Here is a 10055-nt window from a genome sequence, read left to right on the forward strand (position 1 = left end):
AATCCCCCCTTTTCCTCCTTCTTGTTCAGCTTCCACTGCTTATTCCTAGAAACACTCAGGGAACCATATAAACAAGACCCAGCCCACTTCTCTTGGCCTCTGCCTGTCTGAAGGCTCACCACTGATGGTTCCTTCAGAATTTTCACCTCTGCTACAATCGGGAAATTGAGCTCTCATTTCTGAAAACTGGAAAAAAAAATCCTGTTTCCTTCATGGAAGAATCTGGCCCAGACTGGTACACCAGCATGTGCAAAGGGAGCCTTCCTAAATAAAAACGCCTAACACTTATAATACAAGAAAGGAGCCAATCTCCCCATCTTTAACCATAAAAAAAAAGAGGGGAGGGGCGTCAGGTATTGGAGCCCCTCTCCCTTCCAAGAACTTTGATGCACATCCTAGGCCAGCGCCACAATGCGAAGACAGACATGGTCACAGATCACCATCTTTGCTGGGTAGAGCTGCCACTCCAGGGCAGCCTGGCTCGTGCGTGCTTTGCCCAAACCTTCTCTTCCATATGCAGAATGCTTAAGAATCACTAGGGAAACTATTTTTTTCAATTTGACTTCATTACTGACAAACTTCTAGAAACTGGCCGGAGACCATCCCCAGCCCCGACCCCTGCCCAGGTCAGGGTCACAGACCCTTCCAGTTGATGGCCTCCTAGCCAGATTTCTGCGGCAGCTCACTGGTTTTAGAGAAATGTCTGCACCCAAAGAACCCCCAGTACACAACAGCGAGTAGGAGTGGGCAGTCTGCAGCACATGGTGGCACTTCCTGTCCTCGGCGCTGCCCTTCTTCTGAGCCTAAGAAGCCCAAGGCAAGGCCACTTGAGTTCCGGTTTCGCCAGGACTGCGAAGGCAAACTGCTCTCCGCCTTTCTGAGAATTGGCCTGAGGCACCCGGACCACGAATAGAGCATGAGTACAGCACTGAGCAGAGCACCCCGCTGGACCCAGCCAGATAAATCTCCGTGACCAGGATGCATGAAACTATATCTATGTCTATAGACAGTTCTTTGCAAACGTTTTCCAAACTGGGCGGAGGTGGAACGGGTCTTTGAACACAGAAGCAGAGTCCACGAGCTTGATTGGGCCTGTGGTATGGATCCTGTCCCAGGAAGACAGCCTTCACTCTCTTGTGTCGAGCCTACATGAAGACGTGGTGTAGGGGTAGATAAACAGCGTAATGTCTTCTTTCTTCTGCAACAAATCCCATTAGCTTTATAAAATACAGTTTTCCGAACTCTCTGCTGGGGTGCCTCTTCCAGCTTTCACTGAAACCCAAAGGCTTTCGAGTTGAAGCAGGGCCGGAGCCTTGTTCTGGATGCAGACCAAGTGCTCCGGGCTCAGTGGTGATGAGGCTGGTGTGCCTCACTCCTCTCGTTCTGCCCAGGCCAGGCTACCCGCTGCATCCAGGCTCCCCTCAGCTGCTGCCGCCATGCTGGTCATAGTGTTGCCAGGCTGGGGGCTACAGACACATGGCTTCCTAGCAGGGCTCGAAAAAGGAGTACTGTGTCTTCTGGCCAATCATCCCAAAGCCCAGAGGGAAGCGATCATGCACCACCCAGGGACCCCCGAGGCTGGCGCAGACTGTGGTGGTGTGCAATTTACTTGTATAATATCTTGAACAAGCTCTGGAGGGAGAGGGCTGATCAAGGAATAGAGATATGAAGGATGCAGAACTGACTCAGTAACGCAGACAAATAAGAAATCCGGCCAGGGTCCTGTAGAGTAATGCCGGAGCATATGTAGCAGAACAGAATATTCTGCATATTAGGAGGGAAAGGTAATATATTAAGAAATATTGTACAGTACATAATGTCAGACATGGGGTAAAATTACAGTTAAATTATTGAAAATGGTTTAAAATATTATACAGGATGTTGAAGACATAGAAGGTCCTAAATCAGTGGATTAGTAATGATATGTCTTAATCATCAAGATCTAGCTAAACATAGTTAAAAGGGACTTCAGAGTACTGACATTCTTAAAATTACATGAATGAAACAGGCACAATCAAAAGTAGAATTTGAAGGAAACGGTTCAGCTTGAAAATATCCACTCTTATAGCCCTTCTGATTAACCTCCATGTGGGCCCCTTGTGAGCCTCCCAGGCACCCAGCCTGTGCAGTCACAGGGCCCTGGGCCTAGCAAAGTCCTCATGTGGTTGAGTTTTCTGGCTCTTGCTATCTTGATGGTTTTAATGTTTTTAAACAAATGGTTCCATACTTTCATGCAGCTGGTCCTGTGCATTAAGTTATAAGGAGAAAAGTAATTGGCAAACAAAGTAAATTTATTTCAAACAAAGCAACACACACTCAAAAGTCACTACAGTAGAGGGTCTGACTTTAGAAGCAATTTGAAAAAAGACAGTGAGAAAGCATAAGGAAGAAATTAGCTGGTGAACCAACAGACAACATGGAGCCTGTGTGCTCTTGGGCAGAATGGCTGTCTGTCTTTTCTTTTCATGGCCACAAAAGGATCTGAAGAGCAAGCAAGGCAAAAGTTCAGAAACCGACATTTCCACACAAATCCTGAATACCACTATTGCTCAATGACAAGTAGCCCAAGAAGAAGCAAGGTAGTGCAGTTAACAGGCACAACAGAACTCCGACCTGGAATTCTGAATGTTAGAAGGGACTCATAGACAGCTGAGAGAACGGCATTATGAATCCACTACCTGCCATCATGAATTTTTCTTTTATAAGCACAGTGACAAGGCAAAGTACAAAAAAATGGATGCATATTTTATTCTGTGGTTAAAAGTATAAATAAAACTCCTATCCCAATCCTTGTAGTGGTATTACAGCCCAGCGTTGTTTTTCAAAACTCAAAAGGATTTAATAACTTATTTCTATATTAGCAATAAATTGCAAAACATCTAATATATTTCACAATATTTTATGAAGAAAAAAGTCACTATTTAGTTACTTAACCTCAGATATAACTAACATGAGCATTAACACACCCCATCTCAATTCAACCTGAAATTAAAAAATGAGCTATCTCTATCAGACAACTCTTTGAAAACATCTTTCTCAAAAGTTTTGCCATTCCAAACTTTGTCCATTGTTCCAGAGCCAGAGCCTTACAAATACACAGATAAACCCGAAGACACACTGACCCAGAAAGTATAGAAGGGTGACCATCTGGATCTGTGGGGAGAGGGCTTTGGGGATTCATTGCTTCATGGGTAGAGAGCTTTGGATTTGCCTAAGTTCTGGAGATGTCTGGAAAGTGGTGATAGATACAAAACATTATGCATGCCCCGCTGAGCCGTACATTTAAAAGTGCTTAATATGATATATTTTGTTAACTGCATTATACAACAATAAACAATTTTAATCGACATATCACTAGAGAGTTTTGCAAAATAATTATTTCTGTCTCCAGGTATCATGGTCTGTTCTAGTCTCTTTGGCCAACCTGAAGCAGCTGAGAGCCACACAGAAGGAGCAGAGAGGTTTGTCAAGTGAGCCAAAGGGTCTCACAATTTACTATCAAGGTGCAATATGTAAGGAAAACACCCTGTGATTTGTTACATAGAAAATCGTTTTTAGATGAGTATATAACAGGTCTGTCCAGAAGGTGTCCATCCAGCCATGTAACATGAACAACAGAGATTTATTGAAGAAGATACAAGATACAACAAACACTGTACATAGGACAATGACACCTTGGTCCCCTTCAAAGTGGGCACCTTGGGACCTCACACAGTTCTCCCAATTACCATCAATTGCCCTGTTGCATTTTCCTGAATCTCATTGATGGTCTAAAATCTCTTCCCTTTTTTTTTAAATTTTATTTTTTATTTATTTATCTGTAGAGGGGAAGAGAAGGAGAGAAATATTAATGTATGGTTGCCTCTCATGAGTCCCCTGCTGAGAACCGGTCTGCAACCCAGGCATGTGCCCTGACTGGGTATCAAACTGCGATCTTGTGGTTCACAGGCCCGCGCTCAATCCACTGAGCTACACCAGCCAGGGCTAAAATCTCTTCCCTTTTAAAGGTGATTTAATTTTGGGAAAAGCCAGAAGTTGCAGGGCAACAAATCTGGGCTTTAGAGGGACTAAGTCACCTGGGTGATGTGATGTTTCACCAAAAATCTATGCATGAGATGTGATACAGGAGGAGGTGCTTTGTCTCCATAAAGCTGCCTGTCACCAGCTGTCCATAGCTGTGGCCTTCTGAACCATGCGAATAGTTTCTACAGGGGAATGTTCAAGCTTAATACAAAATTTGATGCAGATTCATTGCTCTACTTGCTCAGTCATTTCAAACACAGTAAACATGATCATTCAATGCTGTCTACTGCCCGTACTAACTAGTACAGTGAAGTACTAGTAGTTCGTTAGTATTCATTGTTCACATGTGCACATTCAGGTCTACTCTCCTTGGCTGCCATGCTACATCCCTGCCACACAAACCAGTCTCATTATATTAACAATAGCCAGACTTTTTCCAAACATACCTCATACATTATCCTGTTTACGTGCATCAAAATAAAAATGAGTTATGTTTGTACATGTATTGTATATAACTGGAATTAATATCTCCAAAGAAACATGCAGATATTGACAGAAATTAGAGATCTTTGATTGGAATGATGTTATTTAAATACATCAGCGTTATCTTGATTTTTCATGCATGTATCATTTTTGTAAAGAACATCAGTGCAATATACAAAATAGGCCACTAAAGCTAAAACACTGTGGACAAATTCTAATATCCTAGAAAAGCAGTATGTTAGTAAGACACAGACTGAAGTCAGATGGCCTGGGGTTACAATCCCAGGTCTATCACTTACCAGCTGTGCAAATGGCCAGTTTACTTCCCTCGGCCTTGTAAATTTCTTGTGGGAGTTAAACATGTAAATGCATCTATAATACAATGTATACATGAGTAAAACATTCTATAGCACATATAATGTAAAATATTAGCTCTTTTTATTACTATACTATTATTATTATTATTCTACTGAGTTACAATAAGAATTGTGTTCAACCCTAAGTAAATGACTAAATTATAAAAAATTATGTATGCTACAAATTTATTTTAAAATACTTATGCTATCCTCACAGTTCTGAGTATTCAAATGATCTCATATGTTCTATCTCATGTTAAATACTGGTATATCTTCAGATCTTATTCTGTGTTTTAATCATTTTCCTAATCAAGTTTCCAGAAATTCAAATAAAGAAGTATCACTATAGGTTTTCTTAAATTAATAAAAAGCATACCACAATGGGCATTTTACTTTTATCATACTGATTATTACAAAAGCCAGACTAAAAGAGAAATCATCTGAATAACTGGTTTCAAGCACTGTGTTTTGAAGCAGTGCATATGTGTCTTCTCAGCAATGTACTCTGTTCCCATTTAATCCATAAGCCTTGGAAGAATTCATTCTATCTATTCAGTAGTGTAAATTTTTTGCAGTAGCCTTTACCAAAATATGAGAGTTAATCACATTCTCCACAAAATATGAGAGTTGATCACATTGATTAAAGGAGAGCCAGAGTTACTGTGTCTATTCAGAGTAGTCACCCCCAAAATAAGACAAATGAAATGAACTATTGGGCAATTGTTAATAAGTAATTAAATATTTGTGTTTAATGGACTTTTGACAAATAAGTTTGAATGATTTTCATATCATGTCATTGCAATGCTCTTTGTGCGCATCATAAATAAGAAAGCTATTTAATGAGTAATTGAGCAGTCTTCAAGTTGCCTAATATCGTGATGATTAGAATTCAGTTGATTTCAAAAATTTATGTGGGAAACCTGGGAAGTCCATTAGTGAGACTGATAAGGGTTTCAGTGGGGCAAGAAAGCAGTTACTATTAAATTGTTTTACCTAGTTTATCCCAGAACTAGTACATGAGGAACACAATTCAAGTTTTGTGGGATAACACATCAGAAATTAGATAATGTCAACTCATTTCTGATTCTTCTAGGATCTCTGATTGTACAGGTGGTCTTCACTGCTATTTTTATTCTAGGCTAACCATATACAAGTTTATCATAACTTTACTTCAAAGCTAAGGAACATTTTTATCTATTTTGGGATACTTTTATACATTTCGTTGTGCCAGTCTATAATGTATACTCTTCTTTCAGAAAATGTGTTTTAATACACTGCCAACTGGTAAAAATTACCATCTGGTCATGTTAAAAGCAGCCATTCCCTCTTTTTCATTTCATTTCACCCCAATCCACTCAGAATCACAGACTTCACAATGCTTTGACTCAGGGTCAAAGTGAAGTAAAATATTGCACTTTATTTTCTAAGTAAAAAGAGCTGAGTTGTGTATACTCTACACTACTGTACACTTAAGCCTTCTTGTTAAATTAAAAATTGGACTCTAAAACATCTAGGACAACCTTTCCTGATTACTGATGACAAAATGATTCTGTTTGACTCTACTCCATTAGGAATCTGCTGCATATAACCTTCCTCACACTGTGGACTCCAGTCGAGGAGCTGATTTTAAGCTGGAAAACATTTCAATCAAATTGCAGCTTAAATTAAACTAGTTCTATCATTTCCAGAGTAACCACTGAGTACTACTCATGAAGGTCATAAGACCTGCTTTTCTCTCAATCTTAAAATCTGAGAACTTACACAGGCACATTAAATTGCTCTTAAGCTGATTGGCTTTGTTCGAAAGGTTGAAAGGTGACTGGCAGACAACTCCACAGCCAACTGTCAAAAGGGTGATCAAACTTTTACATTCACCCTAGAAAAGAGTCAGCAATACCAACAACATATTATGCACAACAGAAATTGTGGTTGAAATTTAAAATATTAACATAGCAAAATTCTGGGACTTGTATTCTAGTACTGAAAGACCTGAATTTTAAGAATCAAATAATAAACATTTTATGTGATATCTTGATATAGTATTTATTTAATATTAATACAAATATTAATATTTAATATTATCATATGTAGAAATAACCAGAATTTTAACTTCCAATCCTTTCTCAATCCTATAGTCTACCATTGAACTAAGCATAAATAAAAGGCTTTATACAAATGTAAAAAATAATGAATTTTTATAATTCATATAAAATGTTGCCCAAGCCTGTCACATAGAGTAGGTATCAAATACCTAGTGTTTGATAAATCATATTTGTTGAATGAATACCTGGTATGAAACTAACAGTGTCTTAAGATGTATGTGTCATATTTTAATCTTTGCAAGAACCATGGTGTGTGTATATATATATATATATATATATATATATATATATGATGATGTGTGTATATCACTCCCTTTTCCTCAGTTACACAGGAAACTGAGAAACAGAAGTATTAAATAATTATTCCAAGTCCAATTATGTGCTTCCTTACCCTAGTTCTTTTTTAATTAAATATTTATTATATTTCTTTTTTTTAATACTTTATTTATTTTTAGAGAGAAGGGAAGGGAAGGAGAAAGAGTGGGAGAGAAACATCAATGTGTGGTTGACTCTCATGTGCCCCCTACTGGGGACCTGGCCTGCAACCCAGGCATGTGCCCTGACTGGGAATCGAACCAGTGACCCTTTGCTTCACAGGCCCGTGCTCAATCCACTGAGCTACACCAGCCAGGGCATATTTCTTTCATTATCACTTATCCTCCCTTGTCTCCCTCCCCCCAGGAATCACCACAGTGCTGTCCATGTCCATGGGTTCTTCTTCCTTATTTGGCTTACCACTGTGAGATGCTCTCTGTGAAATGTTGCTGAAAAACGCAATGTTGCCTTCCATGGTCTTGTGCTGAATATAATGATGCACCATATACATTATATAGTGTATATATAGTGCTATATGCACTATATAGCAGATATACTTTATTAGTTTGCTATTTAAATTAAACTTGGCTAATATCTGAGTTCGATTAATGTTATCATATTATAAAGTATTAACCATCATATTTCTTATTCACAAAGTAATGTATTACTTGCATACTTTGCCTAGTGAACACAGCTGTAGTCTATATCAAATATAAATGTGAATATTTATTTAATATATTTCATAACAGTGAATACCCTAAATACAGATTTATAATTTTCTAACTCATTAGTAATGCTTACCCCTGAACTTTATAGCTTACTATTCTTAAAATAGTGAGAGAGGTGGAAACAGGGTGATTATTGGTGGGAAATCAAGAAGAACCAATCCAAATCCCTATATAGCACTGGGACATTTTCTTTTTTATAAAGTCAAAAATGTGCAAATGCAGCCAGAATTAGTTGAGTTTAAGGATGTAGCAGTGTTGAGTCTTCCCGTTACCACTGTAGTTGTGCTATACATACTCCCCATCAGGAGTTAGGTGCCATCCAGCTTTGTGTAGCTTTGAATAGAAAGACTCACCATATTCCATGTGAATATAAACGACTACTTCTTCACAGCCTTGAGTACTGATGCTTGAAATATGTGCAAAAATAAATATGAGGAAAATATGTGATAAAACTTTGTTTCATCCACTTTTTTGCACCATGGTGTTTATAAATTCAACAGTGAGTATGATAATGAATACTGATCATGGAAAAAATCTTTTTTTAAAGATTTTATTTCTTTATTTTTAGAGACAGGGAAGGGAGATAGAAACATCAATGTGTGGTTGCATCTCATACGCCCCCTACTGGGCACCTGGCCTGCAACTCAGGCCTGTGCCCTGACTGGGAATTAAATCAATGACCCTTGGGTCTGCAGGCTGACGTTCAATCTACTAAGCCACAACAGCCAGGGCGGAAAAAAAAAATCTTTTAAAGTAATATACTTTGGGTTTCTACCAAAAATCAAATTCAAAAATTCTCATGGAGGCATATAAAGACAACTAATTAAATAGATAGCAGTTAATGAATCTGGATATCCTAGTGGTATTTAAGTATTTTCATTTTTCGAGGAGGGGCACTGTTAGGTAAGCTGAAGAGACAGGGAAAGGCTATGTACCACATACTTTAGGAGTACCTCATACTCCTGAAGTTTACATAGTTTAGGATTCTGCCATTTCATTTCATACCAAATGTAAGTACTTTATAAAATCTTACATCCATGATGACAGAGGCCTTTGCCCTTTGTCCGTTTTTTTCCTTCAGAGTCTTTGCTGTGTATTTCCTTCTCTGCGTTACATAGTGTCTTACAATGGTCTCCATTACAATGGCAATTTCCTTTGATAAGTGCTCACTGTGAATTACTGAACTCTCCTTTGTTCTTTGTAACAATTAACAATTGATTATTAGCCCTGGCTGGTGTAGCTCAGTGGATTGAGCGTGAGCCTGTGAATAAAAGGATCGTGGTTTGATTCCCAGTCAGGGCACATGCCTGGGGTGCAGGCCAGTTCCCAGCAGAGGGTGTACAAGAGGCAACCATACATTGATGTTTCTCTCCCTCTCTCCTCCCCTTCCCCTCTAAAGATAAATAAATAAAATCTTTAAAAAATTGATTATTAAATTTTATTGATGTACATTTGCAGGAAAATAGACATATAAGTATTTAAGTTAATGAATTCCACAAACTGAACTCACCCATGTAACCAATTGTCAAATTATATAACGAAATATTACTAGTACCCTAGAGATCTGTTTTTGCTACCACCTGTGGGAGACTCTTCTGCATGGCATGGGCCCAGCCTCCCACTCAGAGATGCACAAGACCCACACCCATGGATAGGTTCTCCCGTGGGAAATCAGGCCTGCAATGTGCCTAGGCCACTTTGAGTCTTGCTTTTTGCTAAAAACTTCCTCACTCGGATTTGTGGCAAATATGTACTGCAAAGTAACTTCCTAAAATCCATGCTAAAACTCCCCACTATGGAGTGTAACCGGTTCAACCACTTTTGTCTTTTCATTTGCAAATATCCTTCTCCTGTTATATGCTTAGCAGCATTGGCTCCTTTGTTTGCTGTAAAAGGTAACCACCTAAAGCAACCTGTGCCTAGTAAATGAGGACCATCATGTAAGGTGCGGAGAAACCCAATAAAGCCCTGTCATGGCAAGGGCCAAGGCTTTTGCTCCCCTTGAGAGAAAAGCCATGCTGTCCCTTTTCCTCCACCAGACTTGATAG

At 39.0% G+C, this 10055-nt stretch overlaps 1 pseudogene; it reads right to left on the reverse strand.

Annotated features, from left to right (window-relative positions):
• Window positions 1-556: 556 nt before the first annotated feature.
• LOC118995780 (uracil-DNA glycosylase-like) lies at window positions 557-1529 on the reverse strand (annotated as a pseudogene).
• Between the last annotated feature and the right edge of the window lie 8526 nt (window positions 1530-10055).

Source organism: Sturnira hondurensis, unplaced genomic scaffold (assembly GCF_014824575.4).
Source record: "Sturnira hondurensis isolate 20B ecotype Veracruz unplaced genomic scaffold, ASM1482457v3 Scaffold0010428, whole genome shotgun sequence".
NCBI classification, from domain to species: Eukaryota; Metazoa; Chordata; class Mammalia; order Chiroptera; family Phyllostomidae; genus Sturnira; species Sturnira hondurensis.